General features: G+C 45.6%; 1 protein-coding gene across 1 annotated transcript in view; it reads right to left on the minus strand.

Annotated features, from left to right (window-relative positions):
* Positions 1-20160, minus strand: part of ddx10 (DEAD (Asp-Glu-Ala-Asp) box polypeptide 10) — a 104570-nt gene that overhangs the window by 56831 nt on the left and 27579 nt on the right. The gene's annotated exons all lie outside the window — the stretch shown is intronic.

A 20160-nucleotide genomic window follows, 5' to 3' on the forward strand; every position in this document is an offset into this window, starting at 1 on the left:
CATTCAGGAAAAATAATAAAAGGAAATTCACATTCAACAGACTATTGCACCACTTAAAAAGAGCAGTAAAAAAACTGAATCAAATGTTACAGACATAATCATCCACAGGGCATGTATGCACACTATGAACATAATGGCATGTTTTCTAAAAGTCTGACCAAATTTAAGCAAATGAATTAAAACTGTCAATTCAGAGAATAATTCTACCTGACAGTATAAACTTTACATACAATGTACTGTTTAATGAAAGTAAATGAACACACATTTCCACTACATTAAAAATTAAACTGCTGTCTGATACAACCAACAAGTTGTTAAAAAGGTTTGTTCCAGTGATTGTTATGTGGAGTCATATCTACAGTGATAGCTACGATGTCAATATTGTTTTGGTGTCTTTCACGTACGTTAAGTACTGAAGTTGGCAGTGATGTCACAACAAATCAGGGAGGTCTTCATTGTGTCTGTAGGTTTGTTTCAATATCTTAAGAGTTACCTTACCTAGAGTTCAAAATGATTACTTCATTTGGTAAAATGAAATTTAATTATCATTTTTAAACTGGTTTCTGTGACTGTCCCCTTGAAAAAGAGCTAGGGGTGTAAATACATCTGCCTTAGTCAAAAATGTATAGGGATTATCCATTTAATATTTAACAAAAGCTGAATTCACAACTTCAATCATTTCTTTACAAACAGAGAGATAATTTACTTTCTCAAGAGACACTGAAAATGATGGGCTGAGAGTATTGCATGCCAGCTAGGGGCAATAAAGGTCTTTTGGTGTTAACGAGAGTTCTGGCTACACCACACACAAGCCTTTATTTGTTTATTACAGTCTAACATAAAACATGCCTAACGGACAACCTCCATCACCTTTTAATAAGGAGTGGGACAAAAATGCAGTTTTTTTTGTTTAAAAGGTGTCTCTTTAAACCATCTAGCATTTAAACTGAGACATGCATTAATGGATAATTCAGCTACCGATTTAACACAGAGGAAACAATCTATTTTTCAGTAGAATTCCTCTGATGAAAATAACTGCTCATCCCCTTTACCTGTGTCCTTCACGTTTACAAAAATGACCCATCCCTTCACTACATTCAAACCTGACCCCATTGAACTTTGCTTATAAATAAGACGGGGGCCCCATTCAACTCTTTGCATATGCATCTATTCACCAAGAAAACTGTGCTGATAAACATTTTTCTCCATCAATCAGCTCCACCATCAATACTTTCACTTTACAAATATGAGGGAAAGCTTGAGTTTCTCAGCCGCTGCTCACCTCAAAACATAATTCATTAGCTTGCAACAAGGCTCAGTGACCTTCGTCTTCCTCACAGTCAGACAATAGTCAAAGAGAGGTGGCTACGTTTATTGCAGAACTCCCCTTGCTCCTCAAGAGAGAGGGAGGGAGGAAGAGACAGAGAAGAGGGGAGGAGACGTCTGTTATTATTACAGTGTGACAACCTTCGTGAAGGTCCCTTCTGATGACTTAACTCTGTGGGAAGTACCCAGTGACATGGGTTTTTCTATTTTTCCATTGTAGTCAACTCAAATAAGTTGTTACTGAAATCCATGGACAATTAGAGCTAATGGTATTAAAAAGAAGGGTTACATTTCTGAATGGGTTCGAGTTTCGGTGCTAATTAAATGAATTCCTTTTTTCCACACTTGTCCTGGGATCCTGGTACTGATGGAAGAAAATGTTGGTTACTCAGAAGCAGAGGAAGGCTCTGATGTCCTGATAAGATATTTGTTGAAAGCCTTGACTTTCATTTTTGGACATTATCACTAAACCTAAAATCTCAGCTCATAATCTCACACCCCCAACTCCCGGGCTATAAAGTCCGATAACACCAAGCATTTAAGATTTCCTATGCTGGGCTCCAGCATGCTTAATGCACAGCTCAACAGCTCCACTCAAATGGCTGACATTTACTGGCTTCATAAAAATGGGAGAGCTATGTTTGTTTTTAAAAGAGAAGGCTGCATGACCTTTTCTGCATATGCATGCCACAGCACATAAACGGATAAAATGTTCATGGATATAGGACACAAGAGACATGCTGTAGGGAGAGAAAACAAACAATCTTCTGAATGCATGTATTGAGGGGATATTGAGGGGAAACACAATATGGTGATCAAACTGGCATATACAAGACAGAATGAAAACTTGGCTTCAAATATGCATACTCAGTTGCAGTTAATTAAATGCACTTTTGATTGAATTTGCATTTGACCCAAGTTTGCAACAAGCCAATGTCAGTGTCAGAATGTCAGAGCAGCACGACTGACTCTAAAATACTACATTATAGTTGCAGAAACATGCTTGGAGCTGCATTAGATGGAGGAGTGGAAAATTCCAGCCCCTGACACTGGAATCTCTGAGGTTGTGTATGTATCTTCTCATCTGTGGCTGAAGCCATAAATCTGGAACAGACAACCCATGAAAGGATCGCAGGCACTGTCTTTTGGTGGTAAATCATTTAAGCCTGCCCTTAAATTCCCCCCTCCCCAATCCCCTGTCCCCCTCCAAAAAATTATCTGGACCTCTGGAAAGAACAAGAGTCACCTCAGCTGTCAGAAGCTTCTACCTGCCTGCTGTCCTCTGTAACCTCTCCTCCCTGGCATGCCAAGGCGTGAGCAACACCCGGCTCCACACCTCAAACACTCAAACAGCCATCACCACGGACTGGCACCACACACTGTCCCTGCCAGCGCTAGCATCACAATGCTTGGACCTTGTCCTTTTCCTTGCCCAATAGGAAAAAAAAATAATTGTTTTAGCATGAGTGGTAACTGTAAAGTTGACAAATCTCAGCCCCAGGTACATCAGGTCTATAGATTACTTTTCCTTTTTATCTTGTCTTGCGCTCTCTTCGGCTACATAAGAATTTTGTTGCTTGTCTTGTCTTTTCTCTTCCTCACTTCTCTTTTTGTCACTCTGCATTTTCTGAGTTTCCATTACAAGCACACAGCTTCAAAACCCCTCTTGCTTACTGCAGTGTAAATTACTCTGGTCCTCCATCTTCTACCTATGGAATTTATTCCTAAACTAAAAGAGTTCTTCTCCTAGGAGATTCATTTTCAAATTGCACTTTTTTCTCTTTTGCAATTTAGCAGGAAATGAACAGGAAACAAACCCATCTACCATTAACACACTTCTACCAAGCAAAATTCACCCATTCAGTTTATTTAACACCTCCATAAGTTTAATAACCGCATTACAATGTAAAGCACCTCAGCTTGGCTTTCACCTGAACCGTGTTAAAAAGTTTTGCTGCTGTCGCACAGTTTTATTTATATGAAATATTTTAGTCATTTAGTCAAATGTTTTAAACATTTAGCAAGCGTAGTAAATATTCCTGCGTAAGTGGATTTCTTAAGCAACATTTAGTATTTTAAAACTGCCTGTTCTGAACTTTAACAATTACAGAAAAGCAGTCAGCAGTGCAGGATAGCTGAAAGCTGCATGCCTTCATGAAGCTTCCATAATTCTCACTGCTGTGGTAGTCCACACCTGTTCTGCATGTGGCATTTCATAACACCGTGCAGCCTATGTGATGGGATGAGATGGGGAAAAATGAAAATTTTCGAGCTGTGCACTTAGCAGTGTAAGACATTGTGTGCAATTCTCTTCCACAGAAATGGCCCTCAAACCTGCATGGATACGGTGGGATCCTTACATGGCAAAGCATGGGACCTGAAACACCTGGAATGGTGATACTCTGTGCAATAAATCTCAGAGATAATGGTTTTGAGAGGAACATTACAACACTGCTTGGCAACGGAAAGCATTGATCCAGCCAAAGGGGGAAAAAATTATGAATAATAAATTGAGCTAAAAAAGTTAACAGTAAAAACTAAAATGGACTGCATTGTTGGTGTGAAAACAGAAGGCACTGAAAATGACGCGCTCCTGCTCCACTCCTCAGTGCTGCACACACCAGGCTCACTGTCCGCTCCATGTTGCTCTCAGAGTCGTTATCGCCTCTGTGGCAGGCTGCTGCAAAAGCAATCTGGACCCTGCCCGCTGGGAGAGGAGACCCCGGGCTACCTCCAAAAAGCGCTGTGGGTTCTGCCAAGGACACTGCCAAGGAAAGCTGTGCCTACGTTGGCACTTTTTCCCTCGTTTTTTTTTTTTTTTTTTTAACAATGCCTTCTGTATTCCTCTTCAAAGCCAAGGAGGCTGTGAGGAAGGGGCTATTAAAGCACTGTGAGATATAAAGAGTTACAGCAGCCTGTGCTAATTATTTGGACATTAGCTCTTTTAGGATGGACCGTTTTTGCTCCATCGAATCCAGCAGTTGGCGGTGAGAGCACAGTTCTACTGCAGGAGCTTTAGGGCAACGGTGCAGTAATGTTCAACTAGCTGCGGGTGAATACTCAATGCTGCTTTCGTGCGTTGGAGAAGAGCAGTCGCAGAACACTGTATCATCCTTGGTGGCTTTGCCACACTGTCGTTAGAGAAATGGGCCTGGAGGGGCATGTCAAACTGAATGCAGCAACATGCTCAACAGCAACAAAAAGAAAAGCAAAGAAAAGCAAAACTCATGAGCAAGGCCCAATGTCCATCATCAACAGCAGCTCTCAACTGGCAGTGGTCAAAGTGTGGGAAGACTTAAACAACTTTCCTGAAAAAGACAACCACACCATGAGGGAGCTATATAGTGGATGGCGTCACTGGCTCTACCACGAAAATTAGAGTTTACGGCCTGCTTTGCCGTTCCGCAGCTGAAAACACTGTGTAGGCTGAAGGGGGGAACTGACGTTTATCAGGCATCTGAAGGGACTCGAGAGATTAAAGGCAGCCATGCACACATAAAGCCTGCTCTGATCAAACCCAGCCTACTGATGTTCATCATGATGAAACACGAAAGATGGATTTAATCTGAGCTGCGTTGTTCCTTCGTAAGAGAGCAGCACCAGGACCCCTCCGGCGACGTGTGCACGAAGGCACAGTAATTAAAGAGCAGCAAGATCCAACATATCATGACAGATGGGTGGCCCTACAAAGGTAACACAGACTGCTGATAGATCATTCATCTCCGCGTGCCTGACGGAGCACAGACCTGCATTCCTCTCCGCTGTTGAGCAACGTCTCTTCTCACTCGACTCGACTGCATTGGACAGCAGGTGGCACAGTTATGGTTACAGTGCATGGGGCCAAAGCAGGAGGACGTCGGATAAATGACCAAACTTCTATTCTACACCATGGAGAGAGTCTGCTAAGATCACTGCCAGCCCGCTGTGGTGTCTGTGCTTTTTCCACTCCCCCCACCAGAGCGACACCCTCTGAAGCACTGAACATAAAAAAAAAAATCAGTCTAAACAGAGTACAAAAAGACCAAGAAATATCATTCCTCTATTTTCCTGTAGAGGACTGTAAATGCTTGAGGTATTTCCTTCCTGACATGCACAGGTCCACATCTGAAAATCTACTCTTCCTGTAGCGTTAACTATATGGTTCAATTGTCCAATAAGAGGCATTGGTGGCCCACAGCTGAGCATCCTCAGCTCTAAGTGGAGCCTCTGTTACACCCACTTTAGACACAATCCTTGAGACTTCACTTCACCAAGTCAGCAATAGGTGCTAGTACATGAGATACGGGGATGTATATATAAAAATGTCCAGGATCCATCAGTCTACATCACTGCTTGCTGCCACTTCATTAAAGTTAAATTTAAAGCTAGATAGTTCCAAAAATATTTCCCCAGACTTATCATAAACAGAGAGGAGTCGGCCATGATGACAGCAGCCTGGTCTCCGCACTTTATCCAAACAAACTGAGTCTGTAAATGTCATATTCTAGAATAACTGATGTAACATTGGTAACAGTGCCCAGATCCCAAACCTGCATTACACAGTGGTCCGAGAACACAGAAATATGATCACCGTTTACTTTTCACTCTATGATCACTTATTACTTTATAATAAAGAATTTTTCAGTTGGTGCTTTTTTCCCCAGATAATTATCTTGGGGTCCTCTACAGTAACATGAATCATAATTAAATCAAGTATTCTCCACTTTCCATCTATAGACTATATATAGCCTGGTTATTTTAATGGTATAATGTCTTGACCCTTGATTCATTCCCAGTTAAATCAGGACAATAAGGGACTGACAAACTTTTTGGTCAGTGTTACCGATTTGTTTGGGTGGAAAACCACACAATACGCAAAACAATAAATCTGTGCATCCAAACCATTTCTTGTCCATAGACAGTGCTCCTGTGGTCTCAGTGGAGGGGTGAAGGGATGGTCGACTGGATTGAATCCTAGCTCATCTTCCTTGATTTTTGAACAAATACTGTACTGCTTCCATCATTTCTCCACAAACCCAAGACCAGCGCCTCTCTCCCTTCCCCTCAAGACCGCTGGCAGAGCCAAAGCAGCGACTCCTAGAGACACAGAGTTTGATCGTTCAGATGGGCCTCCATTAGGCAGCGGCACATTTTCATTAACGGGGCCCTCTTGTCGCTGTGACACACCTGAGAGCTAACCCCTGTCCTCACACCGTTAGCCCCACACTGACAGCACAGGCCTGCAATAGCCTGGGGGTTAATTAGCCTGCCACCACAGTGCCGCCTCGTCTCCACCGGGGACAAGAGGTGTTTAACGGGCACAGCGGGGATTCAACATGGCCAGTGAGGTGGAGGGTACACTCCCCTCTGGTACATAAACAGAAGGACGTCACCGGGATTGAGGGGTTGAGGAGAATCTGAGCGCTGAACACGTGTTCTCACTTCCAAAGGATGAGGACACTCAGTCTCCTTCAGGAGACCAAACAGCACAGTGACTTGCACTCGGATGTTTACTGTTACGCCATCCAGGTGGAAGCATTCTTACATCTGGCTTTGAAGAGAAATATCCGAGGCCCAAATTTAGAAACTAAAAATATATATATTAAAAACCCCTCCAGTTTCAGATGTCTGCCAGCATCATTTGGACTGAGGAGCTGATCGCATCTATCAGTGAAATGGTGCATCACAGGCACTAGCCCAAATCTCTCCCAATATTTATTCCTTCGTGAGGAATATTGATTTACTCCCACCATTAGCAGGACGGGAGGAATGTGTCCAACATAAGACAAAATCCAGAACAGATGAGGCTTTCCCTCCGCCAATCTCAGCTTTTGACAAGTTTTCACATGAGTACTTCAAAACCACACGTTTCCTGTAATGACATTGCGTAATGCCTGCTAATATAACACATTATTCATTCCCTCTCATTACCGCCACAAAGGAGCACAGCTCTGTTAATTAAAAAGCTCCCTTTCTGAGGGGCACTGCAGTGATTTATTTCCAAACAGACCAGCGAGTCCCACTTCTACCGGCAAAACAGGAAAGCATGCACCCGGTCAGGGGTTTGGGCTGATCCCCTGGTCTATTATGTAAGACTATGAAATCATGGGGACACAGTCATCTTCCCTTCAAAAGAGAGTCTGATAGAGGCGAGGATGTCCTGTCAGTTCTGCACTCCCAATACACGGGGATTAAAAAGCCACGCTGAAAACCAATTCAGCCTCCTTTCCGGTGTAATCAAAGTAATTGTGCATTGCCGTAAAAATGAAGCCACTATTCATTAATGTGACAGTTGATGGATACATGTTGATTTCCCAAGACATTGTGGAGAGCACTGAAACCTCACAGTGGTTTCAGGGAATGCAGACCTCGGCTTGCGAGTAGTTTCATAAAAAGAGCGCCAACCATGTCAGACTTGTTTATTGTTAAACAGAGTACCTGTTTGCCAGAGGCCTCTCACTGAAAAGACAACATGATTACCTTGTCAAATGTTAGCCGGGCACCAAATCGCCCGACCGTCAATCCAGAACACGATGGCTGCAATTTCACAACTGCTCTGAAGACTCAATTAAGCACAAAGAGGGTGGGGGTGTTCAGTCAGTAACAGCCAGTTATTAGAGTAATGGAGCAAACAAAAACAGGTGGCTCAATTAAGAGGGGTGAGCGACAGAGGGTAAGGCATCCCCTCCCTCCTCTATCGAGAGAGAAAGGGGAAAAAAACAACAAAAACAAGCTGAGCCACAGTCTGCATCTCAGATGTGATGACAGTGTGATAAGTTAATTGAAGCCCCAGTGTTCAAGGCACGGGGTTTGGCTGGACGCGAAGGCCAGCCGTGGGAACAATTTGCGTTTCTCCGTCAGGTCACACAGCACAGGGACTGCACGGTCACTGCGCCCATCTAACCACTAACCTACTCCATTAATACAGAGCGGCTCGGTGCATTCAGGTAGGGTGCAGTATGTGTGCGCGAATAACAAACTGTACACTCCCACTGCTGACACTGGGTGTGTGGGTTCCTAGGCCTTGTGCAAATGTTTATCCAAATGCCACTAAGGAAATAAGAGGGTGAATAAATACTCAGGTGGGAATTAGCTGCATGCACAAAAGGCTGCATAAGACAGGAGCTGGAGAGAATGACATGCATTTCACCTGGATAATCTCAGCATCAGTCAATACCAGCCTGATGCTATTGATTAAAGGATACCCTCCAGATTTGCTCACCTAAGCCTTGGAAAACAAGGCCTTAAAGAATGAATACATCTTGCCCACGGTGGGTCAGAGATTCCAGTTCGTCACAGCTCACTGCACACTGAATTACACAGAGATTACACCAAGGTTAGTGGCTCTGATATGCTTATTAGAAGGCTATGTTCATTTACAAATCAACAGTGGTGTCTTCTTATACAGACATAAATCTCAATTCTGCCAAAACTGTACCTTGTTTAGTGCAGTATGTGGCCAAACCCGCCATAGATAACATTTAAATCACATAGTGTACTGATTATAACAAGGCAGCACAAAGAGCAGGACATTGATTCTGGAATTCCTGAAGCAGAAGGTATTTCCCAGATCAGATGGTGCCTAATGTCACTGATCTGGAACAAGTATCTACCCTGGACAATTATCTGAAATATCAAATTACCTTTATGAAATCCCTTTCTGCAATATCAAAGCATTTACACTTCCTTAACTACAGAAGGAGAGAGAGACCAGAGTAACAAAAAAATTATAGGAAGATTCCCCACCACCTTGAAAGGGACCTTGTTTTTCCATCACTGAAGAACAGATGCCGTTTCACCAAACTCAGCTTTTCAGTGCACCTCCTATGAAATTCTGGTTGTGATGTGCAATAGCCGAGTTTACTGCAGACTGTAAACGAGCTGTGAATTCAGCGGTACAATGTGCACAACTTGGAATACACAGATTTTAATGCCTCCCTGCACTTATCTGATCTGGCAAGGTTTTGTTACATGAATGTGCATTTTAGATTCGGGATAGACAGCAAAGTTTTTTTCTCCTCCTCTCACCTCCAGGTATAAACAAAGCGCCATTCGATTCCCTGCACGCTGTGCGGATTGCAGTAATGATGCTGGCTGTAACGAGCTGGCTCTGGTGATGCTTTTCTCCTCATCACACCTACTGCTAGTCCTGCCTCCCAGCTCCTTAAAGACATGGCAGACAATAATCTGTTCATCAGTCGCCACGGGAAACCGGCACAAGAGGCCACACTTTCCACCCCAGGTCTTCTCTGCACACTGAGCATGCTCAGTATGTTCAGAGACACACACTCCTGTATCTGGGTGAGAGGCGGGGGTTACCTTTGGCTGAGACTGGAGAAAGCAGCCCTTGAAATGGTGGTGCCCCCCACCCCCACCCACCCTCTTACTTTCTCTGCAAGCGTTATTTTGATAGCAAACCGAAATAACAAGGCTTCACTGTCTGAGTGCCAGGGCAGAAGCGTCGGAGCTGTTTGATTAGTACCTGCACATTGGTTATGACATGACCAGCATGCACATCAAGTTCCCATAATGGGACCATATCATGTGCTTCCTCCCTTATTATGCTACACTTTCATTACCCTTGTGCAACTAACCAAAAAACTGGCAATGGATCAAGCCTAGCAAAAGAAGATTTCTACAGGTACACCTTTCCTTTCCCAGTCTTTGTTTACTCATTAACTTGGCATGGGCATGGAAACAAAATATGCAGGCATTAATATCCAGCTACATGCTGAAGTATAAAATTCAAACTGTGTTCTGTGCAGCTGAAATCTCATTGGTACAGCAGACTCTGGGAGTGTGTCCCATTCTAAAGCCTTCATACAAACCCATAAGGCTTTCCCCAAACACTGACACAGGAACAGCTGCACCTGTTCTCACATAATGGGACTGTGGCAGCTTATGGCTGATTCTGGACCAGCTGTTGAGGACGGGAAGTGCATGGAGCTGAAGGAAGCTGCAGATTCGTCCTCTGCTTGGTGGCAACGGGGGCAGGCAGAAAACACAAGCCCCTTGTGGAAGCGTGGAGACTTCTGAGCACCTGGGAATCCATTTCCGTCATAATCTAATGACAGAAAATGAAGCACACAATAGCACAAAAAGAGGAAAAAACATTTAATCCGACAAACACTTCCAGAAAGAAACACTGAAATTTCCCCTCAGTAAACCATGACTTCGCTCGCCTTCTTAAAGTGCGGCATATTGCACCTCATTTCGAAACGCATTACAGCTCCTCCAAGGCAGAGTGTGAAGCTATTCTTTCTGTGCGAGTGTAACCTGACAAAGAGGACGTATTTTGCAAGCAGGTGTCAATCCCCATTCATAAGCGTGCCTTGGAAAGCAGGCACAGCTCCTGAAAGCACAAAGCTCTGAAAATCCCGCCAACGAGAGAGGGCTGCCTCTCTCTCCTCCCGTTACAAGCAGGACCACATTCTCCGAACTGAAATACATTAAAAACAGGTATCGTTATCGATTGCTGCGGTGGTGCACTTTAAAGAACTTCAAGCACGAAAATGGCAGAGCGTGAAGTGGTAGTCAGTCCCATTAGAAATGTGATATGTATGTGTGGGGAAACAACAAATGGAGAGTGAGGCTTCAACAGTGCAAGAAAAAAATCAGGAAAGAAAAATTAGCTAGCTAGCTATGTATCCAGCTATGAGGAAACACTGATGACACCATCACTGGAAAATAAACTTCTGACACAGCAGTGACAATGCTTTTCAAAAGCTGATCTATACAAACAGCACAAGCCCCTTGACTTGCAAATAAAAGGAGTGTACAATAAGCCTGTAACTGAAATGCACGCCTATTTCAGTGGTCATCAACTTCATTTACAAATTTCAACTACTCTTGGCAGACATTCTAGACATTTCAAAACCGTTGAGAAACCACAAAGGAAAAATATATGATCATTGCAGAGACGTCAATCAACCAGACACTACTCCAGCAAGGGCAGGACCTGGGCAGCTTCCTTGGATTCTCTTAGCCAGAGGCTACCTGGCCTTGGCTACCTGGCTATTTAGTAAGCCTGAAAACACTGGCAGGGGTCCCACGAGGCGGACGGAGGGTTTTTCCATGTCTCTGCTGTGCAGCTAATGATCTCAGCACTGCCGGTGTGGAAGCACAGGGTGTATGAAGCCAAGCCTCTGGGTGAGGCAATGTCTGGTTAGAATCCCCACTGTGGTGTGGCTGGATGTGGTGGAGCCCCGTAGCAAGCTCCAAAACAAAGAGGACTTACCACAAATGCCCTGTGTTTCACTGAGCCACCAATGGATGGACATGACGCAACAAGGGAAAGGCATCTGCTTTATGAAAAACTCACGCGTTAAGAACAGAGGATTAGAGGGTTGCAGGGAAGAAACGCTAGACCTGACTTCAGATGATCTCCCGAGTTCCAAACACTTCCATGGAGCCCCCTGTGCTCAGCCAGACTCCAGCCAGCCCACCTTTATCCATGGCATGTTACCATGGCGACACAAATAAGAGGAGAGCAGGCTTCTCAGCTCCCCAACACTGTCATGTTAGTAAAAAAGAAAAAAAAACTGCAATATTTCAACGCTGTCATTTTCAAACCATGATGTGCCCAGCTGTGATCAGCCACGGACCAGCGGGTCTCTTGATGTTAATAAGGTAATAAGGTTCCTTCCTCCAGCTGGACTGCAGGCCTGCTTCCCTGCTGCCTGAGTTTGCAGGTAATTAACTGGCTCTCCATTTCACACCTTGCCTGATACCACGTTCACACGTCTGCCAGGTGAAAGTGGCAGCAATTAACAATCCATGGGAAGATCTGGAATGATAACACCCCCCCCCCCCCTAAAACCTACTTATAGTGAAAGAGAAAGCATGCACCTGGAGGCTCTGGAATACAATGATGACCTCATAGCACTCTGGGTGGATGGCTGGAATTTAGCTTAAGGCTAAATTTGATATTGCAGACGACACTAGCTTTGGTGCCCAAACCCATCACTCTTCCACACCCATCACCCTCCTCCTCAATTAAAATAGCTCACTCTCTAACACCAAGTTTCTGAAACTGTGGTGATGAATTCCTTTTCCACGGCCTGTCTCTCTCTCGCCCCCCAGGTGGTTTCAGCTCCAGGAAAGTGGTCGCTGGCTGATGGAATCTCCAAAGCCCAGCAATAACAGGTGAGGAGCGGGGCACTGTCCTGACAGATGTGATGTGACGTGACATCTCACTGACAGAAATCGATCCCATCACAGCTCTATACGGCCGGTAAAACTCATTGAAGACCATGTAATGATCTGCTCGCAGAGCGAGTATCAGGAGATCAACTTGGATATGTTCAGTCAAACGACATGCTCCCGATATTGGAAAGACTAAGTATAGCACCTAATGAAACACTTAACCTCCCCTCTCTACTGATTCTACATTTAAATGTAAGCTGCGAAATGGCCAACAATTTACAAGGCGTGTTCCTTCACCCCTTTATAGAAGATCAATAGTGACTTATTACAATATAATCACTAGCTCAGCATGTCAGCAGGATACTGCTGTACAGTAGTGAAGGGAAATCATTCAGCGGTGAACTCGAAGTAAGAGAGGTGAGAGAGGGTCTGGAAGGTGAACAGAAAGAGAAGCGAAAAATAAACAGCATTATGAGGTCGCTGCTTTTCAAATCATCACCTGTCTAATAAAATGATTTCACTGTGCGTGTGTCTCTGGCTCTTAAAGCTTTCATAGAGGTGGTCTCATACGGTTGCAGTTCAGAGAAAGAACATCCTCTCATGGAGACAAAAGAGAGAGGCTCAGAAATGTGAGGAACCGAGCCGGATGAACGCTCCGCTGAAGGTACCCGGAGATAAGTTCGTTTGTGTTGGAGACGCATGTGGGAGTCTGACATTTTGCCAAACCGGTAACAAGATTGCTACACACAGATAGAGTGAAGATTAAAGACAGGTTCTGGAGCAAGTGGTAGCAATTTTAAATATCTGAGATTTACTGTAACAAGCTTTTTTTTTTTTTTTTGCGTACCAGCTATCAGCCAACATTACAGAATGAGTGCTGATACCAAACTGATTGAGGAGAAAGTACTGCTGTATCATAGTACATATATAGCTTAGCATTTCCTCCCTCCACCTGCTTAATCCTCTGTTCTTCATGTTTGAGTTTTCATAAAGCAGACACCCGTGCCCATCCAATGGCGGTTTGGTGAACACGGGGCATGAACAGGAAAGCATCTTTTTTTCAGAGCTTGTGATGTGCCTCCACCACGTCCAGGCTGCTCTCAGTGGTACATTTCAACAATAAATTAACAGGCTTGTGTAGGTAATTTTCTTAGTCGGTGCAGTACTGGTAGTTACAAAGCTTAATGCACCAAAGTGAAGGAAACAAATAACGCAAAATTGATCAAATTAAAGACTTATAGCAACTCTTACTCAAGAGACCCCAGGACACACCTCGAGAACCCCTTCATGGTATAGGCACCCCATACGGGAATCACTGCTTTAGATATTTTAGCTTAACAAGCAGGTCGTTCTTTCCATTTTCAGCCCCAAAATCGACAGCAATCAGACCTCTGTAGTCAGGTAATTGTCCCCCATTAAAAGTGAGTCACTCCGCAAAGGCACGGCTTTCCGATGTGAATCCCACTCAGATGAAACCAACGCTCGCTGGGGAGTGATGCTTGAATTGTACGCGCTTGCTTTATGTAATCTCATACGTGCTCGTTTCTTAATGACGGAAATTTAAACAGCAATTTATGAAACGACGGCAGAGCCACTTGACTTGTGAAATGACTTCTCGCTGCGCTTTTCTTTCTTTGCGCTCCCGCCTCCGCCACGACGCAAACGGCCGTCTACTTCGAGTGGTTTAATTATCTAGCAGCCCATTAAGAGTACCTGCTTAAATAGCTGGGTAATCACAGCCTCTGCGGAGAATGCTGGGACTGAAAGGCATCCAGAAAAATGGAAGTCACCATCTCAGCTAGTGCCACTATTCATCCTGCATCCGGGCAGCAGTCTGGAACAGTGGGCCTTTACCCGTAAAGGTTGCCACTTTGATTCCCAGGTTGGGCAATGTTGTTGTACCCTTCGGCAAGATACCTAACTTGAATTTGCCTCTGTGAATATGCAGCTGGTTAAATTGGATGATTCGCCAATTATGTAAGTCAGATAAGGGTGTCTGCTAAGAAAACAATGTAATGTAATGAATTAATAATGACCTGAGATTCATGCCCTAACCTTTCAGTCTATACCATAACCCACAGACAGCACACAGACTGCACCCAGCTGACAGATCAACCACAATTTGCTGATTGGTGTGTGTGTGGAAGAAATTGCTCTCTCGTCTCAAGGTGACAGAACGCGATAAAAGTCAGATGCAGCATGCACACTCTCTCCGACGTGTAATTTCCTGTTTTGTTAGTGAAGGACGAGTTCAAGCCACCAGTCTGAGGGGAGGGTCTCTCATCAAAACCACCTGAAAACAGATGGGGATGCTGGTGACCCCCTCAAACCCTACGGCCCAACGCCTGTGACAGCCTATCTGTCACAGGCTGAGTGATCCGGTGCGTGTTTAAAGGTCTGCTGTAGCTGGCCAGCCAGGAGGTGGCTGTGGATGGATTTCTGGATTTCTAACACCTGAAGCTTTAGGTGGTTCTGCTGCTAGAACTGTGCAGGCTTTGCCATGTTCTGGGCCTCCCGCTGTTCTGTTTCCCAGGGCTGCACGCACACGGCAGCGATACTCAAATGCGTGGCACGTTTTGTGAGACGGACAGCCTGACGAACAGTCCTCCATGTGAGCACTGTTCTACAGCGTCTCAGCGAGAGCAAGGTCAGCGCTCAGCTGAGAGCGTTTCCTGCAGCCTTCACACACACCTCTCTTCAGCAGTGTGGATTTAACCCTTTAGGGTCTGGCACGCAGAGACTGGGGCTGATATTTTCTCTGCATTCGCATCGGCCACAGGAGCCCAGCTGCTCACACCCTTACTGCACACCTGTGCAGGTGACTGAACTGCTAATGAAATGGACAGATGTGACACCACACTGGGCCCAAGCTGTAACACACATTAGAGATGACCATCAAAAACAGAGCTCGACCTCCTTTCTGTGGGTTTGTGGTAATTAATACGTTGAATTGCGGAATATGACAAACGAGGGCAGCGGAGGCGGAGGCAGAGCTGACATTCTCACAGTGATGTATGAGTCAGCACCGATAAACTCAGAGGCGTTACCATGCAGGACCCGCAAGGACACAAAGGTAAAAACCGGCTCCACCATGGATAACCTAAACCCAGAGGATGAGAATGCAGATCTGTGTGCAGATCATTCTGTTTAAAATACAAAAGAGGAGAACGCTGGCTGCTGCTTCGGGACTGCTGCGGCGAACCTGCCGACATCATATCTGGGGTGGGAGAGCATCAAAGCCCGAGGGTGAACAGATGGGAGAGGAGATGGAGACGTGTCACGCTAATCGCTCCGGGAGCTCTCTGACCGTGACCGACGCGTTTGCAAGGCCTCCCCCGGGGGAACGTGCTCGACCACGGCCCCGATGACCTCCGTCACTCGGCGAGGGAGACGCAAATTAATCTCCCGCCTGCCTGGGAGGGAGATGAATCGCAGGGTGGGGGTGGGCGGTGATGTAAGCGTACGAAATAAGCGTCTCAGAGGATGGGCACGTGCCGCTGTTGAAGCTGGAGGGAAAGGAAATGCCCAAAATTAGAACAACTTCACAGGCTTAGAGGGAGAAAAGTCTAAAAACAGGAAAACTAAAAATGGAAGCTGAAGATCGACTTCTCTCCTAATTTCTTTGTTGAAGCTGAACCTCATTCCTGAATGTGCTTCCACTGAAAGGCCTGAACTACATACAGCAGCAATGCTCCCATCTGACTTAACTATCCTTTCGCCTGCATAAGAAAGGACATCCTGTAGGTGACCCACTTGGGCTGGCACTTTATTCTAAATCGGGATAAAATGCACTGAATGCATATGATTAGAGTGCACCCTGTACCGTAGAAATTGAGTTGCTTTAAATGGCTCCTTAGTAATCACTCAAGCCTTTTCCCCCCCCAAATTACACCTGTGCAGAAACAGAACCAGCTGCTCTGTGAGTCACGACGTTCGGCTTTGCCTCACTGCCACGGACTGAGCTTCTCACTTCATTTTACATTATGACCCAGCTTTTCTGACAAACAAACCCGTGGTCACGAGAGTGACAGAGACACACAACACATGATTATTCATTTGGAAGCCATTTTACCGTGAGACCACGTAAAAGTCAGAGAACTGTGGCCGGACCGTCACGTGGCACCATAGTGATGGTGCTGAGTGTAGAGAGGGCACTGGTAGCATTATGCACCCCCCTGTCCCCTGCGCCCTGCATGACATTCTCTCTGAACTCCGTGCCCCAAGAGCTGTTCCTCAGAAAGCAACAAGGGGACTATAGCAGTTATTAAACAGATCCAGGTTCTGCCTCGCTCTGCTGAGACGAACGCGACATACAGCTCTTAGCGCACAGAGAGAGAAAGCACCCGCTGCCGTTTTGTGGGATCATACCGTATTTCTGCACCCCAGCGCACCTGCTAAATAGTGTGGCTGGATGCACGCTCAGGGATTTACAGAGTCTCGAGCAAGCCTGTGATGAAATATCCCCCTTAAAAGAAACCCAGCTACAATGCGTCCTCGCGGCTCCGCACGCAAGCCGCTGCGCGAGTCACTGAATCAGTAAATTAAAAACACGGCTACTCTTCTCTTTCAGCAAAAACCATTGAGGATTACACCGATGCTCCTGAGTCAGAGCTGAGTTCAAAATATCAAAAAAGGAAACAAAAAAGTGGTCCTCTGTTTGGAGCGAATTTTAAAGGTGCGTGAAAAGCATATCTAAACAAGCAGACTTATCCGGTGCGTGGCTGTGAGCCACAGAAAAGTTTAGAGTTGGACTTCTTATTGCTCTAGCTTCCTCAAGTCAAGAGGGCAGTTTCAGTTTAATGATGAGACATTTCTACTCAGGGAACCAGTCTATTCCTTATTATAAAGCACAGACAGGACTGAGGCATGTTTGCATCAGTCCACCGGAAAACCTAATTTGACGGATCGCATTCACAGCGTGGACCAATCAGGCTGTCGTCCACAGCTGATGGACTTTGGGTTCTGCAGTCAATTTCACACTTGTTTCCTTCTGTATTCTTTTTTCAAAAGGAACAATAAAAAGGTTTGTCAAGGGTACAGCAACATTACATCACCCACAACCTGAGGATAGAAAACCCTGAATCAAAATCCCCTGACCCCCCATGCTGCACACTGAGTGCTGGGGGGGTCATCAGGCTGATACATTACACCAACACATTGGAAGAGTTCCACATATCTTCTAACTCTCATAAAAAAAAAAAGTTTAATTAAGTGTCTAGTTTTTTGCATTCTAATCAAAAAAGGGGAGAGCTGCATTGATCCAAGGCAAAGTTTAATTCAGAAAGTCTAATCCTTTGCATTCAAGATTCACTTTGCTCAATTCCATTCTGAGCGGCGGCTTCAAAGAGATCGGTAACAGAGAATTAGAATTTATAGAAAAACAAAGCGCAATCTTATCCAAATGTGACTCCAAAGAGAGAGAAAGAAAGAGAGAGAGAGTGCTTTTAAATGAGGCCTCCAGCCTCACTTGAAAGCAAGTCTGTTGTGAATAAAGACTGGCGCAATAAAATATCCCAGCTGTCTGGGCCATTAAGCGCTCTGACCTTAAAACGGGTGAGGAAAGTTGCAGTGACACTGAGGGGAGCACAGACCGCAGATTCCTCAAGTGTGTAAGACACGTGTAACATCCTGCCAGTTGGGTCAGCTGGAAATTACACATGCAAGATAGAACATAAAGAATACCAGAAAAGGCGGCAATAAGACATTCTGGACAGCTCTTCTCTTTTGACCCAATGTGCTGGTGCTCATCCTGACTGCCAAAGCTACCGAGCTCAGAGGTAAAAGCAACCTTCAGAGCCGTAAACGCTCTCCTCCCATCTCTCTCTCTCCTTTGAGGGGTACATCACTTCCTTTCCCTTCTACCATCTGCTCCTTGGATGACCGCAGTAAATAACACAGTGGCACTACAACTAAATAACACAACAGACAGTGTGAGGGTGCGTGTTGCCACAGCTGAGAAAGAAAGCCATCAGCTGATACAGGCCTGTTAGGGCAGTTTAGTTTTAGAAATGGAAAAGGACAGCATTGGCCATGGAGGCTGAGGCCAAAGCCTGCGAGTCAGCGTTTCTCCAGGTCACCCACAGGCTAAAAGGAGTGACCCAGAGAGGCTCCGTGACCCATCCGAACTCCTCACGACCCCCTCCTTGGTGTGTTTTGTCCTGTGTGTACCAGTAAGACCCCACACATTTGTGGGAAAAAAATGCAGACTTTGTTTCCAGGGATAATTGATTTTCCTGTCAGGAATAATTCTCACACTTCACAGAGGTTCATGAGTAACCGATTCGTTTATCAGTAGAAACCAGTGTAACTGACCCAAAGCCAAAGGTCACCTTCTGAGAAGGGGAAACATCAAGAAAACACACCACTTGACATATTTACTGTTAGTGCAGTTCATCTATCACTGCAATGCATGAAGTATGGCACAGTACAAGCCACCAATGTAGTGGACTAACAGTAGAATATAAATAGGATCATCTGAAATCTCATCTCAACAGGAACACAATTCAGACACTACTGTTAAAGGAGATTTCCATGAAGCCAAGGGGGCATTTCTAGTACCAACAGAGCCAAAGAAAAGGACTCCCTGCACTTCAGTTTGGTCTAACAAGCAGTGCATTTCGGATGCACATCAAGAAAAACCTGCCAACACTTCTCTACAGTTGTGATGTGTAAGTCAGACACAAGTAAAACCCAATTCACTGGGGATTCCACCCGCACTCACAGACAGAAATTCTAAAGGTTTACCGTTCAATCTTCAGTTGTGCTAGGAACAGAATATTAGAGCTAGCAATCAAAACACACCTGTCGGACATTTTAAAGTGGACCCCCCACATTCTCCTGTCAGAGGCATCGTACACCTACTTGAATATGTGATCTATGAATATTCATACATCTACGTCGGTCTGACCTCCAGCCACGGCCTGTCCCGTTGAGTCAGACAAAAAAAGGCAAAGCTGCTGTCTTGCTGGCCGAGCCCCGTCGACCTGATCCTGTGTGACAGGAATGATGTGTCCCCGATATTCCTCTCCCCCGCGGGTCGCACGTCAGCATGCCGAAATAACCACCGCGCCATCAGAGCGGCCGACAATACCTGATGGCTTAAATGCCACTTTTGAGGCCCTTCGGTGACAATTTCCATGCACGCCTGTCACAGGGGTAATTGCCGGCCCTTTGCCCGCACTGATGCAAAGCAGAGGTACCAGGAGCTGCCAGGAGGGGTGGCGGAGGGTGTGAGGAGCCGGCCTGGCAGAGACGCCTGGGCAGCATAGACAGGCAGTTTAGGCTGAGGGGGTCCTCTGATTGGCAGGACCCCGTTCGAGCCGGGGCGCCCTGCAGTGAGGAGCCAGGCTCCCGCAGCCTGGTAATGAACTGCCACTGCTGGCTAACCTCGGAGCCGGGGCAGCGGAGCGGGCAGGCCCTGCTCAGCAGACCACTCACTCGGCTCTGGCCGAGCGCCCGTGCGGATGGACAGGGAGTCAGCGAGGGGGAGTGCCTGGTTTCCTGCCTGCTGAGCTATCTGCAGACAAAGTCAATTAATTAGACGCTGCCAAATCCCACAGGGTTTTCGCTCTGGGCCGGACAGTGGCGATCAATCATCCCAAGCCCATGCAAACATATTTACTGACCCTGCAACAACTCCACCAATAAGGCCAGACTGGTACCAAATTAACAGCAATCAGAGAGCTTAAAGAAGAGTTCCATCCCAGAGAG

Source organism: Megalops cyprinoides, chromosome 3 (assembly GCF_013368585.1).
Source record: "Megalops cyprinoides isolate fMegCyp1 chromosome 3, fMegCyp1.pri, whole genome shotgun sequence".
In the NCBI taxonomy this organism is placed as follows: Eukaryota; Metazoa; Chordata; class Actinopteri; order Elopiformes; family Megalopidae; genus Megalops; species Megalops cyprinoides.